We start from the raw sequence: 16673 nt of genomic DNA, 5'->3' as shown, positions 1-16673 counted from the left end.
CCAGCCGTAAGATCACGGCTGGCTCCGCCCAGCTGTCAGAAGCAGGCTGTCGGCCGGCCAATAGCCGGCCGCTCGGCCAGCTTCGGCTTTCAGCACGGCTCAGCGCTCGACTGAGCTGCTCGGCCGTGATCGGGAGCTGTACGGGCTATTGTGAATAGCCCTACAGCACCCCCCCGGTTCTCCTGAACCGAAGGGGTCCTGGGGCCGAAGCCAGCCGAAGGATCGGCCGAAGCTACGGCCAGATCCTTCGGCAGCTTTGTGAATAGACCCCATAGTCTCTTAATTTTGATTCATACGGGAACAGTGCAGCTAGTTTGGCTTTAACCTGTCGTTTTATATCACTGAGGAGCATTTTGCATGTTTCGGTATTGCGTTCAGCCACACCCACAGCATTGATGGATTGCACTCCTCCCAGATGTGATTTTTTGAAGAAAAAGACAACTGGCGGGATAAGTGGCCAAATAGTTTGTCACATTTTTCGGCCACCATGTCAACCAAAATTATATTCTCCTCCATTGAGAATCTAGTATTCCTCACTATGATTTTCGGCTGGTTTATTTGCCCGCTGCTTGTGCAGGTGCCTTCCCAAGCCTCATCCATAGGGTTCCGGCCACGTGCTGATGAACCTGGAGGAACTGTTAAAAAAATGCCAACCTGCTCCTCTTCTTGCTGTTGGACATTTTGGGACATTTTTGGCAGTAGCAATGGTTGTCTGGCGCAGTAAGCTGAATGCAGATTGACAGGGAAAAGGAGGGAAGCCTGTCTTAATGCCACCCTTCCCTCATGAGAGTGACAGTGACAGTTTAAAGTCCCCTCACTGCACCTGTGGAGTGTGAGGGAATGTTCTGGAAGTTCATGTGACCTTGGGCCTTGTTGTTGAAGGGTCAGGGTTCTTCTGAAACAGGGCTAGCAAATTAAGATTCAAGGAGGTCTGGGGAGCATGATTTACAGGCAGATGCGGCCCACATCATGGTCCACACATAACAGCCACTCAGACCATTTCTGCACCATGGTCCGCCATTTATGCTGCATTAATACCTGCTTCTGGTGTGTTTGCACAGACACAGTGCTGATGCCCCATCTCGGGACAGCAGCCATTTTTTGTGGCCACTTCACAGGAAAATGTCCAGCATGCATCTGAGTGCACACTAATATTGTTTGTCCCCATCAGGGTGCCCCTTTACATTGTTTATCCCAAGCAGAGTGCCCCTGTACATTGGTTATCCCCAACATAGTGCCCCTTTACATTGTTTAACCCCATCAGAGTGCCCCTTTACATTATCTAACCCCATCAGCGTGCCCCTTTACATTGTTTAACCCCATCAGAGTGCCCCTTTGCATTGTTTAACCCCATCAGGGTGCCCCTTTACATTGCTTATCACTAACAGAGTGCCCCTTTACATTGTTTAACCCCATCACGGTGCCCCTTTACATTGTATGACACCATCAGAGTGCCCCTTTACATTGTATGACACCATCAGAGTGCCCCTTTACATTGTTTTGCTACACCAGAGTGCCCCTTAAACTGGCTCACCCCATCCCAGTGATCACCGTGCTGTTGCAGCCACTTACTGGGCTTGCACTTCACAGTGTAGTAGAGCTGCAAGCTGGATCAGTGTGCTACAAAAGAAATGCAAAGTTTCGAAGAGGAAAATACAATGTTTACTCCAAATAGGCATCCGAGCCCCTGTAAAGATAAACATTACCCTTTAGTATCCCCTAGTTAAAACTAAACAGTTTCAAACAGTATTTCCATTGTGAAACAATGTTAAACCTTTTTGAAAAAGAAAACAAGTTACAAAGTTCCCCAATTGTAAGAAATAATGTTGGCTTCCACAATAGAAAGAAAATATAATGTAAGGCTTCTCGGCTGTAAGAAAATTGCCAAGAAGGCTCTAAAAGTTAGGAGACAAACATACCAAAGTTGAAGATTTTTCCATGCTCACATTGAGGGGAATTTATCAAAACTGGAACAGCTGTGCATGGCAACCAATCAGCTTCTCTCTTTCATTTTAATATCTTAACTGAACAAACTGAAGAGAGAAGCTGATTGGTTGCTATGAGCAACTGTTTCAGATTTTGTCTGCTCCAGTTTGGATAAATTACCCTCATTGTTTTTTACTCTTCGGAATTAGGAACATATTACTCCACAAATAATCTGAAATCCCGGATATATGATATACCCTTTAAAAAACATATTACAAATGACTCTCTGTTAGTGGCACTAATTATTCATACATTGATAGGGGCAAAACTAATATTTTTTTGGATGCCTTCAGGATGCATTTTGCCAAGGGCAGCCGATTGAACAACGGACCCCAAGTGAAGTGAGCCGAACAATGTTCAGCTATTCACTTCAGACTTGTACGGCTGATTTCAGCCATATATCAGCTGAAATCAGCCGTACATTGGCTTGCTTCACGTGGCTTCGGGTCGGCCGATCATGCCTAGCATGTTCGGCCGACCCGAAGTGCAGAAGGAGTTTGACTCAGCCAATCCACCATCTGGATCGGCTGAGCCGAACCTCCAGCAAGCTACTCGCTGTTGTTCGACCTATTCTCATAGATGCCGAACAGCAGTGAGTGAATAGCCGAATGCCGCCGAGCTCGATTCATGAGTTAGGACTGGTACTTGCTGGCAGAATGGGAAAGGGGACCTCAAATAAGAGGCCCAATGACATGGGACTGTGGCAACTCAATGTTTTTTGTGGCTTGTGCTGGTGTTTTTCTTTATTTTTATTTCAGAACTGAGGCCCCTTTAAATTACCTCAGGCAGTTATTTTAGGCGGGGGAAAAACAACGGTTTTTCGAGAAATTTCTGGAACCTTCTGGACGGACCTTCCTCACCCTATAAATAGGAGTGCTTTTAACCGACTCAGTGTCAGTTGTCCGGATCGCAGCACAGCAAGCCCAGGTGTTATACTTCTTTAGATATAATACAGGCTTGTGGCGTTCTGTGATTTTGACATGGAGACGCTGATGCGCAGAGTTTTGGAGAAGGCCCAAGATGGAGGAGGAGAAGCCTGGCTTCGTCGATGCCTAGAAGCGGCTGAAGATCCGACTTACCGGCCGTTTAGTGACACCAGGTCAGGAGGAGAGGAAGTTGCTGAAGAGCCTACTCAGTTGCCATCTTCTCACCCCGCCCGCCGGAGCGTCTGAGTGTCATGGCGGCCCCGACGGAGATGTGCGGAGATGTCGTAGGGGCAGCGTCACCGGAAGAAGCTCCTCGTCAGGGGGTTGAGCCAGAGATCATCATAGGAGGCGGTGGCCCAGCTAAGTGCATCAGGAGAAGGGGCCAGACGTATTCCCCTTCACCTATTCGAGGTGGCGTAGGAAGAAATAGGTGAAGAGCGGCATCCCCAAGGCGGAGAGAGCGGTTGCTGGGCAACGGTCAGACGCTGGTTCACAAGGAAGCAGACGAGTTTCAGCCGGCAAGAATAGACAGCCTGATTTAAGAGGTACTGTCAGAGCCCCCAATGCTGTCCCTACTATAGAAACAATAAACGATGGTGAGCCTTTGTCATCCAGCTCTCATGCTGGAGTAGATTGTCATTATAACAGCCAACAGCAGCAGGCTTCCCAGCTTGTGTCGCAGCCGTTACAGATCTCGGCTAATAATTTTCAACAGGTGACTGAAGTAGGTCGGCCACAGCTGCTAACGAGGGTCGGTGGCATATCACCCACAGCACCATTATTTCAGCAGTCAGGTAATTCTTTTGGTGAGTTGAATTATTTAAATGTCCTGAATAATTTAATTGCATCTTTGTCTCAGATAGCAAATAAAATGACTAACCCTTCCCCTTCATCTGTTGCTACGGTTTGGTCTACTCCAGTTACTAAGCATGCAGTTGCTATCGAAGGGGTTAATTGTTCTAGTTAATACGGCTAGCATGGGTAGGTCATGTAATGTCCCTGAGTCTTAAAGAACCCTTACCATGTACAGTGTCACCGTTAGGCATGCATTTATCGTCTTCTGTAAAAGAAAAGATTTGTAAGGGCGATTTCATTGAATTATTGTCATTATTGCCATCCACTAAGGATTTTATACATAAAAGGTCAGACGACAATTCGGAAGATGACCGTTGTCGGCCTGTAGCTCGCACATTTAACAATTGGTTACAGGCTTTTTGCATTTATGCCAACATTTTGGGGGAAAAGAATCCGGAGTGGAGTAGCGGTCTTTTCCAACATATCGAAATCATTTTAGACGCATATAGGAATTTTGGCGGTCTGGGATGGTTTCAGTATGATGAGTCATTTAGACAAAAGATGTCAGTTTTTCCTTCGCTACATTGGGGTATGAAGGACATAGGCCTATGGCTGCATCTTATGTCTACACCGAGGCAATTACAATCTAGGCAGACTTCTAGCTCAATGGGATCGGCTATCCGTAAAGGGTTGTTTGCCTGCAGGAACATGTATACCCTTTTCGTAGCTATTTGCGGATATTTTGGTGTCCCTTTAGCGGACGAGAAATCAGTTTTACCTACTGAATCTTTGGTTTTCTTAGGGATTCAGATAGATACGACTGTATTAGAATGTAGATTGCCAATGGATAAGATCATAAAACTAAAAAATCTGATTTCGGTTTTTCTAAGACGAAAAAAAGTTTTATTAAAAGACCTCCAATCCTTACTGGGCTTGCTAAATTTCGCGTCCAGAATTATGCCTGTAGGTCGAGTATTTTCCAGAAGATTGTATATGGCAACTTCTGGGCTTAAGTCTCCTTTTTCACATGTTCAACTATCGGTGGAATTAAAAGAGGATTTGATGGTCTGGTTAAATTTTTTAGACGTTTTTAATGGTAAGTCGTTTTGGCAGAGCGTTTTTTTCATGGCAGAGGATTTAAGTTTGTTTTCCGATGCAGCAGGGTCGAAAGGCTTTGCCGCTATTTGTGGTAACCATTGGTGTTGCGGTTCATGGCCCCCCTTATGGAAACTAAATAAAGCCATAAAAAAATATTGTTTTACTGGAACTATTTCCAGTTGTAGTTGTGTTAGAAATTTGGGGACATTTTTTGGCTATTAAACGCATTTTAATCCATTCTGACAACAAATGTGTCATATTTACTGTTAATTGTCTTTCTTCTAAGTCTCCTTTAGTGATCAAATTGTTACGTCATTTGGTTTTTCTATGTCTTAGATTTAATATATGGATTAAGGCTAAGTTTATCCCTGGTAATTTAAATGTTATCGCGGACTCTCTGTCCCGCTTTCAGATGCAGCGATTCAGGGAACTTCTTCCGGATGCAGATTTGGAGGGTCACCCCTGTCCGGCTGTGGGAGCTGATTTGAACTTTGTTTCCGACACCATCCGTAATTCAGTGGCGCCACGGACTTGGGCTGCCTATTCGAACGGAGTAAGTGGTCGGCTTTTGCAATAGGGGGCGGTTTTCCTTGCGTCGCTCCTTGCGAAGAGGCTATACTGGCTTTTATTGCGCAATTCGTAAAAGGGAGCAACCCTTCTTATAGTCACCTGGCTAAGACATTGGCTGGTATTTCATTTTTATTTCAGCTTCTTAGTCTGCCGCCTTGCAATAGCTATTTTTCGGTCAAAAGGTTTTTGAAAGGGTACAAAAAAATCGAACTTCTGCAAGGATTTGAGTTGTCCAATTTCAAGTAATATCCTTCGTCAGTTTTGTAGCATTACACCGATGGTTTGTTATTCTGCATATGAAGCTATTCTTTTCGATACAGCTTTTAATTTAGCATTTTTTGCAGCTCTAAGAATTTCAGAGTTAGTACCTAATAATGTTAAGTGCGAGGCGGGTTTGTTTTTTTCGGATGTTTCGCTTAGCGGATGTTATGTTAATGTTACCATAGCAAAATCCAAAATGGATCAAATAGGGGCGGGTCACGGTACATGCTAGTAATGATAGTACTATTTGTCCGGTTCGGAAGATTGGAACTTACCTTTCGTCGAGGCCTAATTTTGCAGGTATGTTTTTTATACATTTTGATGGTTCTTCATTAACGAAGTTTCAATTCAATGCTGTTCTACAGCGGTGTATATCTCAATTGGGTTTGGGACACATTAGAATTACGGCACATTCGTTTCGTTTTGGGGCGGCAACGAAAGCTGCAAAATTGGGTCTCGACGAGTCAGTTATCAAAGGAATTGGTAGATGGGAATCAGACAGGCTTAGGATTTATGTGCGACCTGATTTGTCTTTCTAATTTTAGGTCGTAAAGCTATAGTATGGATCATCGGTCACTCATTTGTTTACTGGGCTCAAAACAGAGCATCCCACCGTATTTACTCAGAAAATTTGAGCATGCCCCCGGAAGATTTTTGTGTCTTCTGGAAGGGCGTTAGAGGTATGGTTTGGAATGATTTGTTGTTTGTGTTATCTGGTTTATTGAATTGTTGGCCACATCCTGACGTCATTATTATACATCTGGGAGGGAATGATGTGGGTAAATACAAGACGCTAGATTTGTTATTTAAAATGAAAGGGGATTTTGTTCACTTAAAGATGATTTTTCCATATACGTTCTTTTTGACTCCCCAGCTGCCCGTCCTTTAGAGAAAATTCGGAGGCAACTAAATAGGGCAAGAGTAAGCTATGATCCTGTCAGGAGGATCGTAGATTTACTCACACAGGATGTCACTGTGCGGCTCAGAATACATTCCCTGTATTCCTTTATCGACTGATCATTGCTGCCTTTCACAGCTGTTTCGTGTGGTACGTTTTCTTTTCGAAGGTTATTAAACAGCTTCTGTGCAGCCGAGAAAAAGCATTGTGTTCTGCTGTGTAAAGTTAATCCCCAAGAAAGCTAGTTTATTAAACGTACACCTATGTCCGCCCAGAGACTTGCATTCACTTGCTCATTTTCTTCCTATCTAAACATTAACAGGGTTATTCACAAAAGGGTGAAGAGTTTGGAGAAGGCAGGAGAAGGGAAAAATCTAGGACATAATAGCTGCTTCGGAAAAATTATCCAATTCAGATCACTTTCAGGCTCAGCTATGTTGTCCTAGATCAAGGGTAGCCAAACTCCGGCCCCCCAGCTGTGGTGAAACTACAAATCCCTCGATGCATCTCTCTCCGGGAGTCATGTCTGTGGCTGTGAGAATCTTGCAATGCCTCATGGGATTTGTAGTTCCACCACAGCTGGGGGGGCCGGAGTTTGGCTACCCCTGTCCTAGATTGTTCCCTTCTCCTGCCCTCTCCAAACTCTTCAATCTTAAAATGTTTGAGTGTCTTTTAGTGATCAAAGTGGCTCTACACCACACCTCCAAACTCATTTCATTAATTGGACTCCAGGGGTGCAAACTACTGACTCCAATTTGCTTTCATTGAAGTAATTAGCCTATGGGTTCACTTACTTGTTCCTCCTGCACTGTGAATGTTTCATGGGTGTGTTCAATAAAGACACAAGAAATGAGAATTGTTGGTGTGTTATCAGCTTGAGCACATTGTCTCTGTTTATTGTTGTAACTTAGACTGCCCATACACCTTGCGATCATCGGACAAAATTCTTCGTCAGATGATCGAACCGTTGTATGATTTTCGTACGACCGCCCCATCCTGCCCCTATTATCACAAGTTTGGATCAGCGGTAATTAGAAGGAAGCACCTGGACGAATTGCGGTAATCGACCGCACGTATTTTCATCTGCGCATATGCAGTGTAGATCATACAAATTTGGAGGTACAGAAACGCCACCAACCTTGCGAAAATTGTATGATCGACCAAAGTTTTCTAAACTGCTGGTTAGTCAAAAGTCGATCGATTGTACAGTATTTGCCGTTGTACACTGCCCATCAACCGTACGAACATCGGACCAAAACGCAATTGCATACGAAAATCGGACGATATTCGCAAGGTGTATGGTCACCTTTAGATGAGGATCAGATCACATTTTATGGCAAATTACTGCATACAAACAGCTAATTACAAGGGGTTCATGTACTTTGTCTTGCAACTATATTTATATATATAATGTGTGTGTGTATATATATATATATATATATATATATCTATATATACACACACACACACACACACTGTGTATATATTCTGAAATCAGAGGAACTGTAGAATTAAAAATGTTAGCTGCATTTTGCAGAATATTTGTGCACATGTTTATAAAATCAATATGTTTAGGAAAAAACACTGAAATTAATTTTAGTACACAAACACAATATAATACCCATTTTAAATTGTAGTAAATAGATATCAAACGTGTCAAGCCTTAAAACTGTGCATGCCCGAGCAATGGTCAAAGACTATGGTACTGAAATGGTATAGTATGCCCACCGGTGATGCCTAACATGTGTGGCACAATTGCTGGTTATGTACACATGCATGCCTTATGTGCAAATTTGCATGCAGCTGGATGGTGCATTGGGGTTGCTTTTAATTATTACATTTATTTTATTACTCTTCATCTTTTGAACACTTTTTTATTTTTTTCACTTAACTTTATTTGCTATCAAAAGGCTCTGATGCAATAGCACTGGCGGGTGACAGGTTCTCTTTATGGAGACATCAAGGGTTTATCAGTCCCCTAATGTCTCCCCTGTCCTCCAAAGCACAGGATTGTAATTGATCATCTATTTACCCAGCATTTCATTCAGCCAGGCTTGTGACAGCTCTGAAGGTGGAAGCATTGAGAGCATAGCGCTTCCTGCTTCAGTGATCAGAAAGCAGATTGGGGAACAGACATTCTTATATACTTGCTCTGTGCCCTGATGCCCAAATCATTGGGGTGGATTTACTAAAGCTGAATAGACTGCTCACTTTGCAAGGTAATTTTCACTTTCCAAAGGAGATTGTTATTGAAATGGTTATTGAGTGTTAATAAGGCTTTACATCTATGCATCTGAGCAATGACTAGACTTTAGGACTAAATTATAAGCCAATTCTCATTGGGAAGAAACAGTGGGATAAAAAAAAACAGGAAAACACACTTGTAAAAAGATGCAGATGATTTCTGTATCGCTTCTGCCTCATTTTAAAAGTAATTATATATTGATAAAAAGTCAGTAGTAATATATTTGTCATAAATAATATAGGGTTTCAAGATATAACAATATAATTAATTAATATGGGGTATAAAGTCACACAGACAAAGATAGAAGTCTCACAGTAAATTGTAAATATGCAGCAAGCCACAAAACAGGTTAAAAAAAAAGATGAGGCAGTTGATACATTTGGGTCAGTGTTCTTCAGTATATAAAATGCACACCCTCTATAGTTATATAGTGGAAACATATACAATAAACTCATGAAAAGTAGGACAGGTTTTGGCATCTGTGAGCAATGTGGTAAACTGACGTGCTGTATGTTAAAACCCTTAAAAAAAACCTGTAAGAAACAATACCACACCATAAGACTTTTTATTATTGAAATGGTCTGCCTTGAGGAATGGGTTAAACTGAACCCCAAAACATTGGTTATCAGGGCCTCATTTTCCACCTGGTAAGTATGTTATTACACTGGCTTTTTCTCCTGCTCCCCTTCCTGTTATTATTCTGTTTATTGCACAACATCTTTAGTGTATTCTGCCATGGTTAAGTGTAACTATGCTGTGTAAGCATGTTAGTGCATATGGAGTATCTCTCTTTGTATTGATGTATGTGCTTACACCAAATGCCTGTGTGATTGTTATTGCATATGAACATATTTGCCCCCTTAAAATGCAAGAATGTTTTGAAGAGCATATCTTGTGGATGTGTTCATCATACTACCCTATGTTATTGTGAATGTATTAAGTATCTACAAAATATTCAAGTATACAAAATTGTATAGTAAAACTGCTAAATGGTGATATAATATCATTTTTTTTTTTAGATTGTAAGCTCTCATGGGCAGGGCCATCCTAAACATCTTATTTTGATTTGTATTGTAACTGTAATGTCTTCCTTATATTGTAAAGCTCTGTGCAAACTATTGGCAATATAGAAATCATGTACAATGATACCTGCTACAGGTTTTAGGCTTTTCTTAACTGCCTCCGGGCCGGCCGTAGTAGAAAAACGGCCGGCCCGGAGCTCTCTAGATCTGAGCGGGCGTCTCTAGACGTCCGCTCAGTAGATGATAGAGTAAAGATATTAACCAAATACGATTTTTTGTTTGCCAAACAAAAACCCTTTTTTGTTTGCCAGCTCATTTCAAGTAGGTACAAGTTTGAGTTAATGTTTGATAAATCTTTACATTGTTGTGATCATATTTTTTACCAGTAACACAGTTTGAAACAAAAGCTATGCTATTGATTTATATACCTCTGGTGAAAGAATTTCCATCTACAGTAAATTATATGCAAATTTCATGTTTGAAGTTAATCAGTTTTTTTTTAACTGGGACAAAATTAGATGAGATGACAGCTACATAAAACTGTATACAAGCACTTTGCATGATAGGTGCTTAGTCCCAAACAATATAAACTATGGGGTCTATTCACAAAGCTGCTGGAAGGCTGCTCGAAGGATCTAGCCATAGCTTTGGCTGATCCTTCGGCTAGCTTCGACCCCAGGACCCCTTTGGTTCAGTAGAGCCGAGGTGAAAGCCGACAGCCTGCTACTGACTGCTGGGCGGAGCTAGCCGTAATCTCACGGCTGGCTCCGGCCACTTGCACAGACAGATCAGTGTCCCTGGTTACCAGGTAACCAGGGACGCTGATCTCCAGACAGCCCAACTCTCCCAGATGCTCCGGGAGTCTCACGCTATTAGATAGCTGCTCCCGGCCACCCAGGAGAGAAACACTTTCTCCCGGAAAGTTTTACTCTGCTCGATCGAGTAGAGTAAACCTTTCCCTGCTCTGTTGTCTTTTTTTTTTCTTATGACATCGGAGCCATTGGCTGCCGTCAGAATAAAAAGAAAAACAGCATATGAATGCATAGCTACATTTCTATTGGCTATTTCAATTTGCAATAGCCAATAGCAAACTAGCTATTGCACCCGCCCAATGCTGCTGTCAATCAGCAGAGGGGACCTGAAGTTCTCCATCAGGTCCCCTTCTAGTGATTGACAACAGCAGAGGGCGGGTGCAATAGCTAGTTTGCTATTGGCCAATAGAAACTATTAACTGTTTTTCTATTCTGCTCGGTACCACAAAGGTACCGAGCAGAATAGCTGAGCCGATGCAGCAAGCCAATGTACAGCTGATTTTAGTTGGTGTACGGCTGAAATCAGCCGTATAAGCCTGAAGTAAATAGCCGAACAGCGTTCGGCTCACTTCACTTCGGGTCGGTTATTCACTCGGCTGCCCACGGCAGCTTTGTGAATAGACCCCTATATGTCTTTTAGAAGACCTGTTTCTGCTAGTAAAATGAGATCAGATTTTTGTATTGCAGCTCTCGCTGTGGTACCTTGGTACAACCAATAAACTTGTCTTTGGAGGAGGAACTCTACAGTCTGTTACACCAAGCAAGTAACAATACCAGAGTATACAACTAATTTTGTTTCTGAACAAACATAAATTAAAAACATCTTACAGAAGGAAAACTAGTAACCTTCAAAGGAACCTGAAAGGGGGAAAAATGGATAAAACAAGATAGCCTAAAGTAAGAATTCCCAAGTGATTCTTACAAAAAAATCCTATGGGTCCTAATGTCACTTGAAATTATTGCATACAGTACAGTGGCATATGGCATACAAAGACATATGAGTGATGTTTTTGTCAAAGTCAACACCACAGTGCTTACAGTAGGGGGCGGCTGGAAATTATTATTTGGAGAAGGCACCAAACTCATTGTTTCACCTGGTATGTATTTATGTTAATGTATGAAAAAGTTTAGTATCAGTTTTCTAAAGTGTGAAATATGACAGTGAAGGTTTTGAAATATTTAAGAGTGATACAGTACAACAGCTGTAGAACAAAAACTTGGATGGTTTGATTTCGTTAAGCAAAGTACATCTGTGTATTATACTAGCCTATAAACAAGAAGTAGATGTCTATTAAGAGCATTAGACTGTATGATGAGTAATCATCCTTTCTGTTCTGTGGTGATCCATTAAGGGAAACACCATATGGCAGGTTTATAGAAGAAAGACAGATTAGTCATCTCTCATTATTATTAATGAAAAATCTGCCTGTCTAAGGTCTGCCTTGGTGTAAAATTACAAGTCAACCAAATAGACAGTTATATACAGTACATACTGGTTAGAGATTTCAAATATGAATCTGGGCACCTTCTCACCAGATGGAAGGCAAGTCCAACAGATTTAACATGTTCTGAAAGAGGCCCTGCTATCCACAATACTTAAATTACACCACATATTTTTTGTTAATGCACAAAATAGCAAACTTCATTACACAGGAACCATATTTTTTCTGTAAAGTATATTATGTTATTGTGTGCACTGGTATAGTATTTGGCATGGCTACTTCATAATTAGTGTACCCCATAACAGTTTTTAATTATTATATAGTTTATTACTGATACATTGTAAATAGTGCCATTAAGATTGAATAAAACTGGTAATCATACTCTATATGATAATAAATCTATATGTTTAAGTCCCCCTCATATTAATAGTAAATATATAAGGTGGCAATAAAGATTGCAGTTTAGGAAAAGCTTGGCATATAAAATAGATGTCTTATTGGTGAAAATAGATAAGCACAAAAACAGATTTTGTAAAGCCAACAGTGACGGTGTAATAACAACTTTGGCAAATTCATCTTTGGAGCAGGAACCAAAGTGCTTATAAATATGTGTGATGCTTTGTCTAGCAGTATTTTTCTAGAATCCTACAGAAAATGCATCAGGTGCTTGCTGATGTGCCATAAATGTGCGGGAACTGTGGAGTTGGCATTGTAGAAGGCAATTCCCCAGCTTAATATCTATGTAGTGTTGAGATATCAGAATATTAAATTTGGCCTCTAAACTGTATGGTTAGAGTGGTAGGGTTATCCAGTTGAGAAAAAGAATCATATTGAATATCAATTCAAACAGTTTTTCCTATTCAAAAACCTTGTCTAGGCAATGTCTCTACTTACTTTCACCATGCCTGACAAAGCAGAAATGTATCTAGCGAGATCTATTTTTCAACTTTGAAGACTTTATTTTGTCTAAACACTTCTCAAGATGTACAACATCCTATACCTGCCTTCATTAATTATTTCCATTAAAAATAACTATTCTAAAAGTGGCATTAAATGGCAAAAACATTTTAAAGCTGTCTAGTTTTTGCAATCTTCTACACACCACTCCCTACACAACTTTTCTTGCCAAATATTGTAAGGAAAACATTAGTCACAATATGTCTAAAATGAAAATCAGTTATATTGCTGCATGTGCTTACACAGTGCTTACCTAGAATGTGTTGATGCAAGCAACAAATATTTTTGTTTTCCTCATCTGAGATGGGCAGGATTCTGTGTGCCTGTGCTGGGGAAACATTTTGTAATGATATCAGTTAGTGTGCTAATGCCAACTACAGACTTGTATTTGGATCAGGGACACAGCTATCTGTAATACCCAGTAAGTACTAATAATCTTGTTGCAAGGAATAAAAGGTAGAAACAGTAAACAAACTGTTCTTTATAAGTTCCACCAAAAAGTTGAATGTAATATATTAAGTGGAATAATCCCTGCTAAGATACTGTAGCAATGACATGGCTTGTATATGAGAGGGTCACATTTTTGTTCCATTCTTATTTTGTTAAAAGAAAATCTAAGGCAAAGCAACACAATTAACATTTATATAGGAAGTCTTTACTTCATTCTTGCATATATAAGACGTGACCAATAGACATGTCCTTCTTTGCAGTAGTCTATACAAACCTGCTATTAGCATTCCCTTTTGTTTCTAAAAAAAAATCCGCAATCTCAAATTTTTTTTTTGGGGGGGGGGTTTCATAGAGTTTGACTTTAATTTGGGTACTAAAATATATCTAATGTTGAAAACATTTGTAAATAAGAAACGTTTTATGCATTTTAGCTGGTCTGTGTAGAGTGATGGCATTGCTCTTCAGAATGTAGATGTCAGTATGGTAGTAATGGACATGCTGCATGTAACTAGTAAATTCCTAGAGTTTGTGTAAAGGTAACAATGCATGTGTGCACACTGCTTCTCTTTGGGGAAAAATGTACTTTGGAAATGGAACAAAATTACGTGTATTTCCAGGTAAGCATTACCATAAGTGGTACCCCAGAACAGCCCATCATCATGGTGTTAGAGCCAGCCACTTTTGTACTATTAAGAAGCAATTATTGACAAGATTTTGCATATACTGTACATAGTTCAATGTACAATCACAACTAGACAATACAACCTTTTCAAGTCATGTATCAACCTTGTATAACCAATCCTACCATCAGAAGCAAGCTACTTATTAAATAAATCCAGATGATGTAATGTTTCATAAGATAAGCAAGCTTTTTATCTAAGATATAGTGCAAAATTTAAATGGTAGATGTATTATTAATTTTTATTTGAATAACATAGTATTTCTCTCTGTTATTTTTTTTTAAACAGAGAAGCACATTTTAAGCCAACTTGCAGTACACATGAGCTATTATTTTTGAATAGCAGATAATTGACAGCATGTAATTTTGTATAAGTGTATAATAATATTTAGACCTTTTAGGCTGAGCTTTTGACGAGCAGATGGAAACAACATAAATATTTAATGTGCATGCTCTTAACATATACATCAATTTTTTCACTAGGTGTTATTTAATTAATACAGTCAGATTTACCCTTTTATTTTTCAAATAAGTTTAATATAATAAATAAAACAATACTTTTTTTTTAAAATAAAGTACTTATGCAATATATTAAGTACACAATAATTAAATGTTTTCAGTCATATATAGCATACATAATAAGTAGAGAACTGCACAGAGGAGATTTATGTACTGAAATATCTGACTGCTAATACTAGCAACTGGAAGCAAATATTTGGCATAAGGACAAAGCTCACCGTACATCCAAGTAAAATCTTAGTAGTTTCATATAACAGCAGAAAAGAATTCCAAGTATTTATATAATCTAATTCCTATAATAAATTATGTAATTTAAACTCAAAATACAGTATAAAGCTTTCTGAACTTAATATACTGGAAGTTCATTTAACAGCAGAGCATCCTGAAGATTGGTGTATAGTATTTTTAAGTAATCTTACATCAGTTTTTGAAAGTTTAGTTTAGTTAAAAAGTTGTTGTCATGGGCTATGTCACATCACCACACAATATTATTTATAGGACCATTCACAAAGACGAGGGATAAAACAAAAATAGATCTTAGGGGTACATTATAAAGTTCAGTAATATGATAAGCGCTCATCTGTATTGATCTCCTTTTCCTGTGATTTGTACAGACTAAATGCAGCAACACAGGGCACAAGGAAAAGTTATTTTACCTAGATTCAGATATTTAGATATTAGATTTAGATATTGTAATAAAAAGGAATCCTAAATTCACTTAACAACTATGATTTTAAAAGTTGTTAATAGTGATAGAGGTCATGATAGAGGTCTATGACAGAGACAGTTGCATGCGACTAATGGTATAATCTTAGTTTTTCTCAAAATGGGCAGCTGTCACATAGACACACCTATTTTCCACTAGTAGAAGGCAATGAAAATAGATAAAACTGTCAAATGCACCTGATAACTTAAAGTGACACTAAATTTACGAGTTAAATCTTAAAAATGCATTCAAGTAGCTTAACTATTGACAAAAATGTATCTTTTTTGTGTATCACTCAGCTGTAGATTCTCAAATCATCTCTGAATTGGTGCTGACACTGTCCTTCCTTCTGGAGGGTGGCTACTTTTGTTCCCCATGATCCCTGTGTGTGTTGTAAATTAGCCACCACTCCAAGCTCACTCCTGTGATGGACTACAGTCTCTTGTCTAGTTCACTCATTTTGAGATTGTAGTTCATCACGGGAGTGAGCTTGGAGCACTGTCTACTTTACAACACACACAGCGACCACGGGGAACAAAAGTAGCCACCCTCCCGAAAGAAGGACAGTGTCAGCACCAATTCAGAGATGATTAGAGATCTACAGCTGAGTGATACACAAATAAACATCATTGTTGTTCATAGTCCCTGATTACAAATAACAGTCTCAGATCTGAGTCATTTTCTTTGTCCCTGCTATTTTAGATTGATTAACTGTAATTCAGTGTCTCTATGTTAAAATATACTGTAGGTATTGCATTGCATTTTTTGTATATCATCTTATATCAATATCAATCTCCTCTTGCTGTTTACAAGCAGCTATTGAAAACACACAAAGGAAATGGAAGTGTTTTTAAATTTTAAGTTAATACATGTAATGTTTGCGTATACACTATTATTTATCTGTGGTTGCATGTCACATATAGTAGAATTGTCAATCATTTGCCATATATCACACTGAACTTGGCCTTTATTTTATTATAACTGATGAATACAAAAAAAATTGAGGCTGATTTGCCACAAGAAGCCAAGCATCTTCACTCAATAAATTGTGTAAATATTTACTTCATCTATCCAATCAGGTGAAAAGCAAAATCATATTCACTTTGAATATCCAATCATGTGCAGCTGAAATGAGTCAACAGAAATTTGCTTTTCAGATAAATGAAGTAATTATTCACACAATTATTGAGTGCAGGTTCTCAACTATTTTAGTAAGTCAGTCTCAAAGTGTTTCAGCTTTCACTGCACAGTGACAACAATATTCATGGTGTGTCTTGTGTGTGCATTTCAGTATATCTAAAGCCATT

The sequence above is a fragment of the Nanorana parkeri genome, unplaced genomic scaffold (genome assembly GCF_000935625.1).
Source record: "Nanorana parkeri isolate BGI_ZX_2015 unplaced genomic scaffold, ASM93562v1 scaffold15, whole genome shotgun sequence".
NCBI classification, from domain to species: Eukaryota; Metazoa; Chordata; class Amphibia; order Anura; family Dicroglossidae; genus Nanorana; species Nanorana parkeri.
This window is presented reverse-complemented; position numbering follows the sequence as displayed.